Raw genomic sequence first — 16,217 nt, forward strand, 5'->3', positions numbered from 1 at the left:
TTTAACAAACAATCAGTTTATTAACGACACACAGAAACCTGCAAGTCCACTTCTATCATTTATTTAATCTCATAACTTTTCATGATTTTTTTCATGAAACTTATTTTCATTTGCACTCTGGACTCGAATTGTTTTGAAAGAAATTGTTGATTTTCTTTGGTAAATTTATGACACCTTTCATCTCTTGCCAGGTTATGACAATAAAGGGTGGTTGTTAAATTAATTATTTTGTCTAATAAATGTTAATAATTATATAAAGAAAATATCTTGTAAAAATTGCACATAAATAAAATATTATCCTACTTCACCTCTGATACTACAACTCTAGCCTAGGGGAAACACTGTGTACATTATGATATGATATATAATATACAATATGGTACGATGAGATATGACACCAAACGATACAACACTAAATGCAACAACATGATACAATACGACACAACTTGATATGATACGATAAGAAACAAAACAATTTTTCATAATACTGTATGATACAATATGAGAGCAGAAGATTCAAGATACAAAAAGCTTTATTGTCTATCTCATAATGACAGAAAATAACCTTTTGTTGAGGCTCAGTAAAATAAAAACACACAAACCACACACATTAAAGGCAGTTTCAGAGAGAACTCCCATGATTCCCCACTAGCCTCAACATCATCTTTTGTTATTGCTTTGATTGAGAGCCCCCTGGTGGCAGATTTAGCATATCAACATGGTTTAGATATGAGTCAAAACCAACAGGGAGCTTATTTTCTCCACAAACAGCTGCAACTCAGTTCTGTTCAGCCCGGTTAATAGACAAAACAAAAGGTTCAAAAGTCATATTTGAGCTGCAAGTTTACAATCAGTGCATGATGCTTTAACAATTGCTGTTCCATTTTGTGATTTATAAACTGACAAGACAAGTGTGATGTTGTAAATCCTGCCTTATGTAGCTTTGACAGTGAACAGGAGAAGAAATTTACAGTTTCATTACAGGTCCAATGTTGGTTCAAAGAAATATCTCTCCTTATGGCATTGTTTTACTCAAAGTTATTGTCCTTTAAACGATTTATATTGATTTATGACTCATTGTGTAAACTGTAAAATGCTGTTTTTGGGTAGAATTATATTTCAGCTTAGGGTTAGAAATGCATTTACGACTTAAATTTAATTAAGACCTTCTTGCAGCATATACAAGCACTTTAAATGAAACATGTGGTGAAACCCCAAAGATGGTTAAATTAAAGGAATATTTTAAGTAACTTTGACTAAAATTAATTTAAAATTTAACAAACTGACAAATTAGTGCTAATAACAATGATTGGTCCAGTCGTTTTCTATTTTGTCAACCTATAGCGCTGCTTTAAAAAAAAAAAACACTGCCATCATCCTGCTGGTGTTAAATTAAATACTCTTTGAGGCTAATGAGAAAGTAATGCAAATTAATAAGATCAATAGTGAGTGTGTGAGGGAAAAAGAGTGGAGGAAGCCGAGCAGGAGAAAAAGAGGCAGGGAGTCAATTATTGGACTCTTTATTAGGAAAGGCACACTTGTCCAATAAGAATACATTATAGTAATTATAAAGTAGTTGTAGTTTAATCTGAGCAGAGTGCTCGGGGCTGATAAACAGCTGGAGGAGGCACAACTTGTTCTCGTTTCTCCTGTCTCATTAATTTTGTGGCACAAGAACACACAGACACACACACACACACACACACACACACACACACACACAGAAACCACAGAGCACTGTCACAGCACAGTAGCATTTCGACATTGTCTGTTTCCCAACATCGTTTAAAAACAATGAAAGTGAAAGCAAGACGAGTTATCACATTAAAGTGTACGCTTGTGTCAGCAAGTGTGCATGCAGCCATTGAAATGACACGAGCACTCAAAGGCATTCAGCTAACAATCCATGTAACAACCTCTTCGCCTACTTTTCTCAGTATGTCGTCCAAATAGCATTAAGAAAAGTTTCAAATCCAGTATGATCTCAATAAATGATTTCTGATGTTTTACTTCAGAGAGGGAAAAGTGCACTCACTTTCTGCTCGATTGCCCGTGGTGCTTGTGAAGTTTACTGGCAGCCACGCTCTGATCTGCAGCTCTGGAGCTGACAGAAATGTAACAGCTTGTAAGGCAAAAATCCCTCAAAGCTGGAACCCCGCCCAAACGTCTCACCCTCTCTAAGGCCATCTATCTTACTTGTTGTCCATCCATTTCACCAACACAAATCCATGCACACTGTTGGAGGATAACAAGACATGCAATGGGTTATTTGCCTGAGAGTCTCACATGGGTGAATCTCATTGTGCAGCCCATTAGTGTGAAGAAAACACATTACAGGAAATCTTTGGGGCATTTTAGATGAAAAAAAAAACCCAACCAACTCTTTATCGTCTGTTTTAGTGTAAGTTTATAAAAGATGACTGCCTCTGTTTATTTTTCTAAACAGCTAAGTAAAGGCATTTCTTTGGAAAAGGAGACAGGATTAAGCTTTGTGTTGGCAAGCGTCCACTCTATTGAAGTGTCCTTGAGATAATGAATCCTCCCCTCATCGGCTCCAGAGAACCCGAGCTGACCCAGACCTGAAACACTGAGGACAAAAGAGATTTTCAAATGCATCTCATCTGTATTATCACAGGTCCTTTTTTGGCCCCCAGGGTCCTAATATGATGAATAAGACTTGACCCTTAATTTGAAATCCGAAACCTTATTCCAAAACCATGTCCGGAAGGTATTTTAGCATGCTGCTCCTAATCAGTGCACTCAGCGAGGGATTCATTCGCCTGCAAAGGTAAAACAGTCACAGACATGGCAGCATGCGTGCACAAAATAGAAAACACAAAGGCTTAAAAATGACAACGCCTCTGGTAGAAGTGACTGTAAAAATGAACATCTTGCATTAAATCCAATCAAATGTTTACCAAGGCATGGAGAGAAAAAAAAAACATGCCTACAGAGATGCAAGGAGAGATGGAAGTCAACTACAAAAGCAAAGTTGTACAAAATGCCCATGAAAGAAGTTATAAAAAAAATAATCCAAACACACAATTCATGGAAAAAAAACGTTATCACTACAGAACGAAAAACGACTCAAAATCAATCAATTAATCAAAATCTAGACCAAATTATTACAAAAGGCAACAAAAAACAACAAGAAAGAACATTTAATGAATAAAAGAGACAACAAAGAAATACTGAAAAACAAATGACTTCAAAAGACACAAAATGTTGACATTAACAGAAGATCCACTGAAAACAAAGGGACACAAATAACGACAGAAAGATAAAGCAGTGTTAACAACAGCTCTAAAAAAATAAACAAAAGACTCAAACTCAAAGAGAGCTGAAATGACCTTCAAGAGTTGCAAAATGACCACAAAACAAACAAAGATAAAAAGAAATGTGCAAAACGACCGTAAAGAACACGAAGAGCACAAAAACAACTACAAAGAAAACAAACAGAAGAACTTAAAAAGCTCAAATACAGCCACAGATAGAGACACTAACTTTAAAAAAGCAAACAAAAAAGGTCAACAAGATGAAAGGAGGACATAAAATACGAAAACTTCAAAGACACACGAAAAAAACAAATAACGAGAAACGGTGCAAAAAGATTACACACAAACTCCGTGATAAAAATCACCAAAGAGTCATAATTAGAAGCTTGTAACAGTAGACAACTTCAAAGAGACAGAAATGACGAGACGTAGTTGCAATTTGTCCGCAAAGAGAAGCAAGCAGCTGCAGAAAGATGCAAAATAACAACAATAATGGAAGATGCCATTTTTGCTTCCTTTTATTCGTTGTGTTTTGCTCCTACGCAGTGAGGTGGGCTGTTTCTAGTCTCTGCCCAGAGGGCAAGTTGTTTTATAATCCGTCTATGACTTGAATGTATTTTTGTGGGGGGGCTGCAAACAGACATATTGTTGCACCTTACATTTATGTTCATTTAGGTCATATCTCATACCAGGGTTTTTTTTACAAGATCGTCATACTCCATTCAAACTTATTTTGTCTTCCCTCTCTTACTGTCCATCTTTCTTCCACAACAACTGAGTGCATTCAACCAGAGAGCATCCACTCCTCCTCAGCTTTCTACACACATATCCTGTGTGACAAGATCTGTCATTAAAACTTCAGGTACTCTTCCCTCCTCTTCACTTGCATCTCGTGCTTCATCTTTTGCATCCCCTCATCTGATGGTAAATTATTGCTCCAAAGTTAATTGCAGTATCTCTACTGTAACAGAGCAGAACAGGAATGGATTACAGCCTGATTTAATGGATGGAAGGATATTCTCTCCACTCTGAAATTGATTGTGTCCAGCATGCGACGGCTTGACATGAGTTCTGATTGTGTTTTTTGGAGTCTGTAAAATGTTACAGTTGTACAAGGTTGTAAAATCTGATTGTTTTTACAAACCCCCCCCCCAAAAAAAATAAATAAATCAAAGCTGCCTGTATCCCTTCACCCTTTGTCCTTCTTTTAATCATTTAGCTTCTCCTCCTTTCTTCTTCTCTTTCTTCTCCACCTCTGCAGTCTCACCCTTCCTTCCCCCTCCCCTCTACAACTTTCCTCTCCCTCTATGTCCTGCAATCCCTCCTCTGCTTCTCCTCCCCTTTAACATCACACAATCCCCTCCTATCCCAATCCTGTGCACCCTCACTCTCTCCCTCCCTCTTCCTTAATCTCACCCTCCCTCTCTCTTTCTCCCCTTCATCTCACCTCCAGCCAGCGAGAGAACCCTCCTCCTCCTCCTCCTCTTCGAATCAGCCCGCCTGCTCTGCCACTTTCTCTCTCTCTCTCTCTCTCTCTCCCTCTCTTATCTATACCTCTCACTCTCTCTGCTGTCTTGTCTTTTATCTCTCTTTCTCTCTCTTTCAGTCTCTTTCCCTCTTTCCTGTCCTCCACTTTTCTCCGGCAGCCAGAAGCTTGCAAGCATCGGCGCAGTTCCCTCGACCACTGAGGATCCAGAAGCACTCGGGACGAAGACTGTCACTGGAGGTGAGTGTCCACAGTGTGATGGAGTGTGTGTGTTTTAAAAGCAGATAAGACGACTGGCGAAAAGAAAAGAATAATGGAAGAGAAGAAAAGATGTGGCAGAGAAGAAACAGCTGTTCTGCAGTATTTGAAGAGTGACGTGACTGGAGAGTAAAAAGATGTGAAAGAGGCAAACAGTACTGGATGAGGATAAGGATGCTATGAACAATCGTGGTATGTCAGCGGAAAGTTAAAAGAAAAGAAAAAAGAAAGAAAGAGATGAAGCAGTCACAATCCTCTGCAGTATCCAAAAAGAGTCAGAGAGTTCAGGGAGATGAAAAGGAAAGCTGAAATGGAAATAAGTACTTGAGAGTAAACAATCCAGAACATTAAAAATGAATCAGAACAGCCAGAGGAAAGAGAGAGAGAAATATTTAAAACAGGAAAAGGATTGTGATGTTTCACTGGTGTGGCAGTTTGCATGCTTACAAATGCAGCGGTGCCTTCCTTCTCTGCCTCCTCCTCCTCCTCCTCTCCCGTAAAAAATCCCATTCACAAACAGGACCTGAAAACAGGAGATGGTGATTGGCTCCCCGAGCACTGTGTGCGTGCTAGTACTTTGTGTGTGAAAGAAAGAAAAAGATAGAATGATGGAGCGAAAGGGGGGAGGGAGGGAGAGAGGGAGAAAAGCCATTATATTCCTGTGCAGGTGATGCTGAGGCGTGAATGAAACTGCAAGGTACCCGTCTGTACATTATCTGTAATACCTGGTCTGTACTCTACAGGAATCTAAAGAAGGTAGGTGATGAAAAGTGGTGTTGCATTTTAATTTGCAAATCCATTTTGTCATTGAAATGACCCATGGTATGACAGACAGATGTGCGTACGCCGCACCAAACTCAAACTCTTTTTTTCCCCCCTTTAACTCTTTCTCCTTCATTGCGTCATTCTCAATGCTCATTCCAGACTGCCACTGTCACAATCCCGCTGCCACCGCCGAGATTAACAGCTGTCCAAAACTGTGATGCTCCCCTGACTCGCCGTGCTGTCCAATTAGAAAAGGACATTTGTTTGGGGTGGGGGTGGGGGAGGGGGGGTAGTTAGGGCTTTGGAATCGGAAGGAAGGGAGGGGTAGAGGTATGAAAGGGAGGAAGAGAGATGGAGAAATGGTTCGATTTTATTTTTCCTCAGGTTCAAATGTAGAGACAAACAAAGCGGTGAGTAAATGATGCCAGGATTTGACTTTGAGGAAGCAGATTTTGAGCTATTATCAGCTATTTCCTGAAAGAGAAACTGCTGATGGTGCAGGAGGAACATTTAAAAAAAAAAAAAAGGTTGGACATGAAACCTTGTGCAAAATAGAACTCAAAACGTTTCTTTTAGCTTTTTAGATATTTTATTCTATCTGTAAATTGTGGCTCAAATTGTCAATATTTCTAACCCCTAGAACAATGCGTCTTATGTAGAAAACCCTTAGAAGTGAATTGAATGACTGATGAAATAAATTAAAAACTTTTAAATCATTCTGGAGATGTAACACCAAACATGACAGAACAAAGCCAGATTAAAGAGATGTGCTCTTAGCTGTTGTTTTGAATAATAAAATAAAAGAAATGAATTCCACATCTTCAGCGCCATCATAAAAAAGAATAAAAAGATCAATCCATGATCACCTTTTATTTTTAAATGTGTTTGGAAAGACCAAGACAAGCTTTTACCGCCGACCAAACTTTGTACAATTGTATAAATGAGTTTTGTTGGTCAAGGTCAGAGCACCTTTTTTTATTAATTAAGGGGGCTGAAAGTAAATAATATAAGTTTGTACTACTGTATAATCAGTTACTGAATGCACATTTAAAAAGATCAATGGTTGAATGATTTTAGGTTTAACAGAAGATGCAAATAGTTACACATAAAGGTTTTTTTCTGAACTGATCCAGTAAGGACTTAATGTCTCAAGTCTTTAAAGGCAGAGTGGGTCGTTAAGTAGCCTGAACATTGGATGTTGAACCCCTCGGCCCCGCCAGTCTTCAAGTTTAAGTGTTCTTAGGTAAGAAAACTGACCCCCGAAAGACTCTTGAGCGCATCACTGCCTGTAAGAGAGTGCAAATGAGATTAGATCTGAATGGGAAAGTTGGCACATTTCATATCAGCCTGTTAACTCTGTGCAGGAATTTTGTGTTTGAATGGTTGAATATATCATGTATTGTAAGGCAGTTTTTGAAAGGCACTGTACAGAAGTCCATTTCCCTTTTTTGAATCAGGGTGGCCCCACATGTCGGGGGAATAACTGGACAACAGCTTGTCAGGCAACGTGAGGAAAATAAAATTATATCATTCTTGTCCTCATTGAGCTGGAGAATTTACACGACATGATCCAACACTAAAAATCAGCAGTTCTCAAAGGCTAAGTTAAACAAAGGATATAATTGTATATTATCTGCATTTACAATGAAACAGAAAAGATGACCTAGCCCTGAGCAGCATTTTAATGCAGAAAATTGTAAGGGAGAAAAGTGTAAATTCTCCTGAAAGCAATACATCCAGGCAGAGAACGAGTAGAAATGAGGCAAGAATTTAAAATCTTCTCAAAACTCACGTGTTAAAATGTTAGATGAGTATTGTTTGGCACTGAGAGGCATAATTCTAAGCTGTTAGGGACCGTGAGGTAAATAATCCTCAAGGCTAGAAACTCTGTCGGAAACAGTGTGGTTAAAAGAAAGATACAGTTGTATATCGTCTGCATACACATGAAACATTATCATGTAAGTAGCACAAAAATCGAGGAAAGAGTAGGGTCTGAGGAATCGATCTGAAAAGATAACTCTGAAAAAGAGGCTTAAGCACCTTTAAAGACTGAAGAAGGAGAAGGAGAGAGAGAGAGAGAGAGAGAGAGAGAGAGAGAGAGAGAGAGAGAAGAAGCATTTTAGTCAGTCTCATTCAAAAGAAGAGCGCTGATATAATGGTTCAAATAAACCTATAGTACTACGGATTTTGTAAAACCATCTACTCACCTCATTGGACATTTCCTGCTGCCCCTTGCACTCTCTCTCACCCCTCCAACTCCTATATAATCCACTCCCATAAACGTTATCACCACTTTCCCATTACATATAAAAGTCAGCCGTGATGCATGGTAGCATATCTTTACCTGATTTCATGGGAATTTGAGATTTAATGAGCAAGGATGTCTGTGAAGTGTGAAATACCCAAGTGTGATAGGCTGCTCCTCGAGGACAAGACCTCACAGTGAGGGTAAGGCACGCTTATGCGTGTGAAAAGGTTTTATGTTTCTTTGTATTAAGTTGTTGGATTGGAAGACAGGAAAAAAGGACATACAGGAGGAGATGCGGACGAGTGAACGTGAGAAGGACGAAGGCAGAGAGGGAAGAAATGAATGCGTGTGTGTGGAGCTTTGCAGTGATGATGCTGATGTGTTTAGAGGAGCTCTGGACATCTGTACATGAGAAATCCAGACATGTATCCAAATCATTTGGACGCCAAAATGTGGACAAGGAAAATATTTTAAAGCACCAAAACAAAAGGACCCAAAACTACTTTGTTTTGGCCTTTCATGGTTTAGGGTGTCCTAGTAAGCACAAGCATATTGCAGGAGAAATGCCAAGTATCTCTAAACGCTGGATTGTCTCTTGTGGCCTTTGATTTGTTATGTGTGTATCTCTACATGTTCAACACTGTCATCACAATTCATGAGCAAAAACACACTCCTTTCCACATTGGCACATGATCCGCTTTGTTTACCCAAGATGCTTCTGTGTAGAGGCAGACGACCAACATTACTGCCAACACATCTGCTGGACTTAATTGATATCTTCTTCTTCTTCTTTTTTCTTCTCTTTTAAAATGTATCTTCTGGAAAATGTTGGCACTTAGGGTTTTTTAAGATGAGATGCAGAGATTCACATGAAGAACAGTAAATGGGATAGAGCAGGAATCATATTTCATGTTTTTATACTCAGTGACGGTCTGTCTACTTTAATGGGCCTTTTCAATAATGTTTTCTTCTTCTCTAAAATGTAGGGATAATACATAATCTTTTCTGTTTATCACTTCTTTATGAAGTGAAAGATCTAGAGTAGGCTTGCATCATTGTTTTATCTGAAAGACAGCAAAATAGTCCACTTAATGACTTAATGATTAGCGTTAATGGGGCATGCTGCCTTAATGATACTTTCAATTAAGAATTAATTTCAAATGTTATAATCAATTAATATTTAATTAGGTTTACTGTAGGTCATTTCAATTTTCAAATATCAACTTCATTTTTTATTTTATTTTTTTGTCTAATAGCTTCAGTGTAAGAATGTCAAGCTATGCCAGCATCCTCATGAAGCTAAATGCTGCTTTTAGCTAACTCCTAACATACTAAAATAAATGACCGGGCTAGTCCGTTAATTTTTTAGGAAGCAGATTTTTTTTACCATGTCCATCATATTTGTTTGTCATGTTAAATCACGTTTTCTAATGCGCGGTAAAACACAAGGGTTTAAAGCTGGGTCTTAAATTAGCTATGTCAAGTATTAATGGAAATCCAATGTTATTGACAGTAAATATTTTTTAAAAAGAGAACATTTTACACTTAAAATAATTGATGGTAATTTATCCAATATTTGTTGTGACTGTCCACACCAAAATTATGCCCATATGGGTCAGCTTTGTAACAGGTTATTACAACTCAAATTAAAGTTTTTGTGTTTACATTGTGACCTCTTGTGGCCATTGTGATCATGACAAATAGAAAAAGCAGGGTGTTTAATGAGCAAAAATAGCACTGTGTGAAAACCAAAAGTTGGTGCTGACTTCTTTTATGTGTCGTTAATTCATCTGTCACTTATTTTGGCTACATTGTGCATTCCTGGATTTGTTGTGTTTTCTTCTACAGTGTTGAGGAATCTGTTCCTTGTCCCGTATGGACAGTTGCCCTTCTGATCATTGTTGAGTGGAGATGTTGTTTTTTTTGTTGGAGTGGAGACATTATTGTTGATGTGAGTAGGATGGAAGTATGCCAGTGGGTGGACTGGAATATGGACATGTCATTTTACTGGTATAGATGAAGGCCGAAAGTTTTGCGTGGGCTGGTTTTCGTAGTTGTGAGGAAGAGGTCAGTAAATTGTAAGTCGTGAGAGTGAAGCACACTCCTTGTGTGAACAAACATCAAAGGAAAGTCGGACCTTTTGAAAGTGAAATCACGTTTTCTTCTTGACCCTCATCTTTTCAATATTTAACATCAACATCATCCTTTTTTCCCTCCTTTTGACTCTCGATTCCCTTCATTGTCCAAATCTGCTGTCAGCGTTAATCTTTCTCCCTGTTTTCTTCGCAGACTCCACCACCTGTGCACTGATTTGTAACTGTTAGATAAGTTGTGACTGCTGAGCATATGGTCACTGCGGTTTCTCCACCACTTATGAGGTTGTCTGGATAATTAAAACACTGTTACCATCCATGTCACAAAGCCTGCTTCGAGACATTTGCATTTGCGCTGATTTTGTCACGAACAGCACCCAGTGTTCTGGGCCCTAGTTAAAAGAAGCTAATTAAAAAAGAATTTGATAAGAGCAGCGTGGAAGAGAAGTTTCTTTTTTTTTTTTGCTGAGGGAACAGGTTTAAGAAAAAAAAAGGGCAGGTTTAGTGACAATCGGAAAGATCCAAAGAATTCAGCTTGTACGTCCTGAAATGCAAATAGACTTCTTTTCTATGCTTATGCAGCTGCACGCAAAGCAACTAAAGATATTAAAGATATGCTGATACTAGCTGATGGAAATGTTCTAGTCCAGGTACACTTGTACTGAAACAGCACACAGATAAAATCCATTTCTCCCCTTTCCCTCCCCCCCCACCAGCCAGGCAATCACATTTCTACAACAAACGTTTAAGATGCCCCCGATATCCTAATATGCGTAAACAGCAGGCTTGGATAGCCTGACAGGCTCCTTGGAGGCAGCCCTGACAAGTCTTCATCGCCAAGGTCAAGGACAGATGTTGTGTGAAGCAGGCAGCATCTGGAGAGCCATCAGTGAAAAACGTGCCTGATGCTGCCTGTTTGAGGTTTAGTAATGTTTGCATAAGTGTGGGTATGTGTGCCAACATTGCTAGCATGTGTGGTCATAGCGCTGCAATAGAGCCACCTGCGAATGAGCAGTTATAAAAACATTTATTGACACATTTGATGTTGAAAGATAGTAATCTGATAAGATATGATGGGATATTATGCTGTCAGCTTGAATTTGTGAGAAGATGTGAAGTTGTTATACATGATCGCAAAGTACAGTAGGCCTACCCAATGTTGGGTAGTTTGTTGCTTTAAATTGCCAAAAATGTCAAGCAACCTCTGTCTAAATTACACAAATACATCTGCCAACGCTTCGGTACCTAACGTTGCCAATGTATATGTGCAGTTTAGAGTGTGTCACCTCCTCTTTTCTTTCTATTTGTTCGACACAACAACGTAACTTTGGAATCTTTATGAGATGCCAAAAGGATTTGAAAATGTTCTTTGTTTACTGAACTGTGAATTGTAATGGACCACCACCACTTTATCTGTCGCTCACAGCACCTTTGGGTGAAAATATGAGTCAGTAGTTATTTTTAATAAGCTGCTTTACTATTTGAGATTAATTGCTCATTAAAGAATCTGAGATGGTATCGTTTGAAATTCGTTGGATATTCAAAAGTATCTCAAATGTTGGCAGCCTTTCTCTGCATTTAGTTCAGAGGTGTTGCAGCTCATTTTGCTCCACCTCTTTCAAGGTTTTTTTCTTGCTGCAGCCTTTCCACACTTTCTCTCCACACACACCTACAAGCACACTAATTAGCAACTTAACTTTTCTCAAATGTTCTTCCAGCGTAGCACGTCTTTCCTTAAGAGAGAACTTGGGTCCAAAGGTTGTTGGAGCTATTTGAAAGGTTGGTCGTGTTTTCTGAGGGCAGCGTTGACGTTAACGTTTGAATATTTTTATCCAGGTGGAAAAAAGTCCACTCTAACTTTAGGCTGTCACAGAGGTCAACGCAATGCAACAGGAGTCAGCCCACTTCCAATTAGAAAACTCACGACCTCTTTAATGAGATCATTAACAAGCTCATGGTCAGAAGGGACGAAGAGCGAGCAAAAACGGATTGAGACTTTTCTTATTTTAGTCCTTGGTCTTTTTTTTTTAGAAAGGAAAAATTAAAGTGGATGATGATGTGACCTAATTATCATAGCCACTTAAAGCCCCCATCTTCGGGGAACAAAGGCCAGGGAAAAGACCTATATATAGGCTAACATTGTTTTCTTAGGTATAATAGCATCAATACCAAGGTTTAATGATCACATGTCAATAAATGCCATTTCGTTCTGTGATGAATGGTGCAATATCTGACAACTTTTACCATTTTTGATAAAGCGTCTTCTTTTTTTCATCAACCAACTCTTTCAGCTAACGTTGGCAAAGTGGTTGGAAAAAAATGAATCAGTTTTGTTAGTCAAAAATAACTTTTTAACCACAACCGTCAAACTAATTTCAGCATAACCTTTTTAATAACTGACAGTAATCAAGCAATTTCTCACAGAAAACCTAACTGAAGAATAGCAAACAGCATTTTTTTTCTTATCATAAATAATACTGTAGATTAACTCCATGTTTCAACTTCCAGTCACACTGGAACAGTAGCACAGGATCACTGGTTTACATTACAAACAGAGTATTCAGATATTTCTCACAGGAGCTTGATAAGACTATTGATACCACTCATGTACATTATGTTTGCTAACTTTGAGCCAGCTACGGTTAGCTTAGCCCAGCATAGAGTCTGGTAACATGGGGAAACAGCTAGTCTGGAAAATGATGCAGCTAAATGGAGTTGACTCGTTCCAAAAAGGTAACTAAATCCACATACCAGCAACTTTAAAGCTCCTGTGACAAGTTTTGCTGTTATCATTATGAAACAGACAAAAATCAATATCTGTAACTAATGACTTGCAAAAGCACAATTGGACATCAACATAAATACAAATCGTTTCTATTTCAATGCCTGAATCTGCTGCCACATGTTATGTGTCAGAGGAAACTTGTTTTTAAGATTCTTAACGAGTAAAAGAGAGCAGAATGATCATTTTCTGTTTTTAGTAAGTACTTCCACAAGTACAGGACGAGGCAGCGAACAGATAAAAAGGCACTAGCTGATAATAAATGCACTCTTTAGTCATTGTGTCTTTTGACTTGGGGATCTGTAGAAGGATTGTGTTACTTTTGATACAGATACAAGACACCTGCATCCTTTCCCAGATTTTAAACTCATGCTCTTGATTCATATACTTTACAATTCAAATCCACAAAAGAAATTTCCCAGAAAGAACAACTTTAAATTATTTGCCGTTTCACTATCCGCTTTGCAAGGATTCCATTTTCAAAGTTGAATTATTCAGAATAATAAAATGTGTGTAGCTCCTGGCCAAACAGAAGAGAACAAGTTTAGAAATATAAGCCATTGGACCCCTATATGCACAGAACAGTCACATCAAGACAAATACAACTGTCGAGCAACAAACTGTCTATAGTCGGGGGGGAATCGCATAACCAACCCATGAAGGAATCGACAGCTCATTTCAATAGCAGAGATGAGGCGGTGGATGTAATGTGTGGCCTCGCAAAGCAGCATTCATTATGAACAATATCCATCAATCATCCTTGACTGTAATATATCCTGATACACATCCTGCGCCTCTGGAACAAAGAGTAAGACCGCTGCAGGGAAGTTCTCTTTCTACATCTCACTGCTTCCTCTTATAGTACTCCCCTTTAGTCTGACCTTCATTTCCAATTCCCTGAATGTACATTTAATTTAATCCACAAGCTTTATCCCATCACCCATGCTCTCTTTCTTCCCTGCTTTGCTGCTAAGTTTTTATGCAGAAACAAAACTACTCGGATTCATTCAACCTTACAGGACCTTAAAAGTGCTCAATCTGACCCAGAACTGACCTTAACCCAAAGCCAATGTTTCAAACGGCAAAACATCTTGCCCTTTCCCCGTTTTCATGCCATCTCTCTTGTTCACATTATTACTTAGGGGTGTAAAGGTTATTCAGACGACCAAACAAAGGGTGTTCGTGCGGGGAATCCTGCAGATTATTTGTGCCTTTATAAAATACATTTGCTTTGATTTTATTAACATGGGAGCACAAAAAGGTATAACAGTGCGCAGGGAAATAAACACATTTAACATTGCACTTTATCACATCGTCAGATTAATTAACTAATTGGATATGAATGATATTCTTTTTTTTTGGCAAAGCCTGTCCTGCACTTACCCATAATGCAACAGAACCACAAGTTGTTATAAAATAAAGCTTCAATCTCCAGACTTTGCTGTGTGTGTGTGTGTGTGTGTGTGTGTGTGTGTGTGTGTGTGTGTGTGTATGTGTGTGTGTGTGTGTGTGTGTGTGTGTGTGTGTGTGTGTGTGTATGTGTGTGTGTGTGTGTGTGTGTGTGTGTGTGTGTGTTTCCATTCACTGTCTCCCCTTGAAGCTATAACTCCATTACGCTGTTTCTGTCTGTTTGGCTTTATGAATGACTGCCCATTTCTTTATGAATGTGCATATTCCATCCTCAAGCCTCTGCCCCCCGCCCTGTTCACCCATTTCCCATCCTGCTCTCTCTCTCTCTCTCTCTCTCTCTCTCTCTCTCTTTGGCTTTGTGTGAAGGTTGGCCCCAACAAACAGGCCTGGGGCGAGATCTTAGCACTGGAGCAAGCGTGTGTGCGTGTATAGTGTGAGAATCAACAGTGGCTGAGTGGGAGAGTGGGAGAGTGTTTGTGTTGTGCGTGCCCCACTCTGAGTGGGTGTCTTTGTGTACGAGATGTTGGGAGCGTGCTTATAGTGCTGTAACTGTTGGGGGGTTTTATGCTGCAAGGTCAACAGAGCATTCTTCCCTCTCTGTAAGAACTGCAGGAGTTGCTGTCAGTGACAAGAGGGTGTGAGCTACTGCTGCTTACCAGGCATCACTTCTGGGGTTAAGGGATAAAGGATAAAAGGGCAATGCACACAAACCAGGAAAAAAAAATTGGCTTCAGTGTGCACGGTCATGCGTGCACCGATGTGAACATGTCAAATGCATGCCACCAGCGCTGACATACATGGATCAATGAGTGCTTGAGCCTGTGATGTGTGACTAGCCACTCTATGAAACCCCAACTCCACTAAACGCATCATTATCCAACTGAGAGTCTATAATTAGAAAACCTCATCCACCAGAGGATGCACGAGCAGCACAGATAAGTCATGTGTCAATGCAAACCACTCCTAGTGGTACACAAAATGAGATGCATGAGTAATACTCTCTAGGACAAATGCATACAAGTAGGAACAGTAATGAGAATCATGTCATTATTATGAGATGACAGTGTTTTTTTTTTCTGACATGCATTCTGCCTTGTGGACCCAAGGTCAAACCTCCTTCATTGGGAAGAAACAAATCTTTGGACAATGTCGGTAAATGTCCCCGGACACCTGACTTTATGTCTGGTGAATTTACTAAGTCGCCCATCTGTGACTTTCCTCCTCTGCTCACTGCCTCTTTTCTCTTTACAGCACCCTCTTCCTTTCTGCCGCTCTTCTTCCTCTCTCTCTCTCTCTCACATCACAGACGTGGTCCAGCATACAAATTGTGTTTTCCCTCCTTTATTTGGGTAGCCCATAATGCGTCAGGCCGGAGGAGAATGGGGAAACAGGAGTGAATGTGTTCCTCCTAAAAGGAAAGGGAGGCAACAATGGAGTGTACGGCTGCTCTACAGTCAAGTAGACAAAGAGCGGGAGAAATGGAGACAATGTGATAAGGTGGAAATATGCAGAGATGAATTGGAGATAATGGAATAGGTAGAGACAGGGACAAAAGATCTGAAAACAAAAGGTTTTTCTGTGATTACAGAGGATGTACTTTAGACATTTCAATAAGAAAGTCTATTGAAAAGTCTTCAAAGATATTCTTCATTTCTTGCTTCCAGTGATCATGATATAAAGAAGGTCTCATTAGTGCCCAAAAGCGTCATTGTTGATCCACAGCATGAGAGACACTTTCTGATTATCCTGAGTCATTAGATTCCATGTTCAGATCCAAACTATTGATCAGTGGAGCTTTGACTTTTCCCTGTAAGATAATACAACAAACAAGCCCACGGCCTAATTCGCTGTATCCTCTTTCATGATGAACATCTGAACCTCTTTTTACTTTGACAGGACG

At 39.3% G+C, this 16,217-nt stretch overlaps 1 protein-coding gene across 1 annotated transcript in view; it reads left to right on the forward strand.

The window, feature by feature from the left end:
* Positions 1–4,730: 4,730 nt before the first annotated feature.
* The window catches only part of pvalb6 (parvalbumin 6), a 34,337-nt gene continuing 22,850 nt past the window's right edge, over positions 4,731–16,217 (forward strand). The window contains exon 1 of the mRNA XM_079366188.1: positions 4,731–5,001. The gene's annotated coding sequence lies outside the window, so the exon portion shown is untranslated. The remainder of the gene's footprint in view (positions 5,002–16,217) is intronic.

Source organism: Symphodus melops (assembly GCF_947650265.1).
Source record: "Symphodus melops genome assembly, chromosome: 17".
Classification (NCBI taxonomy): Eukaryota; Metazoa; Chordata; class Actinopteri; order Labriformes; family Labridae; genus Symphodus; species Symphodus melops.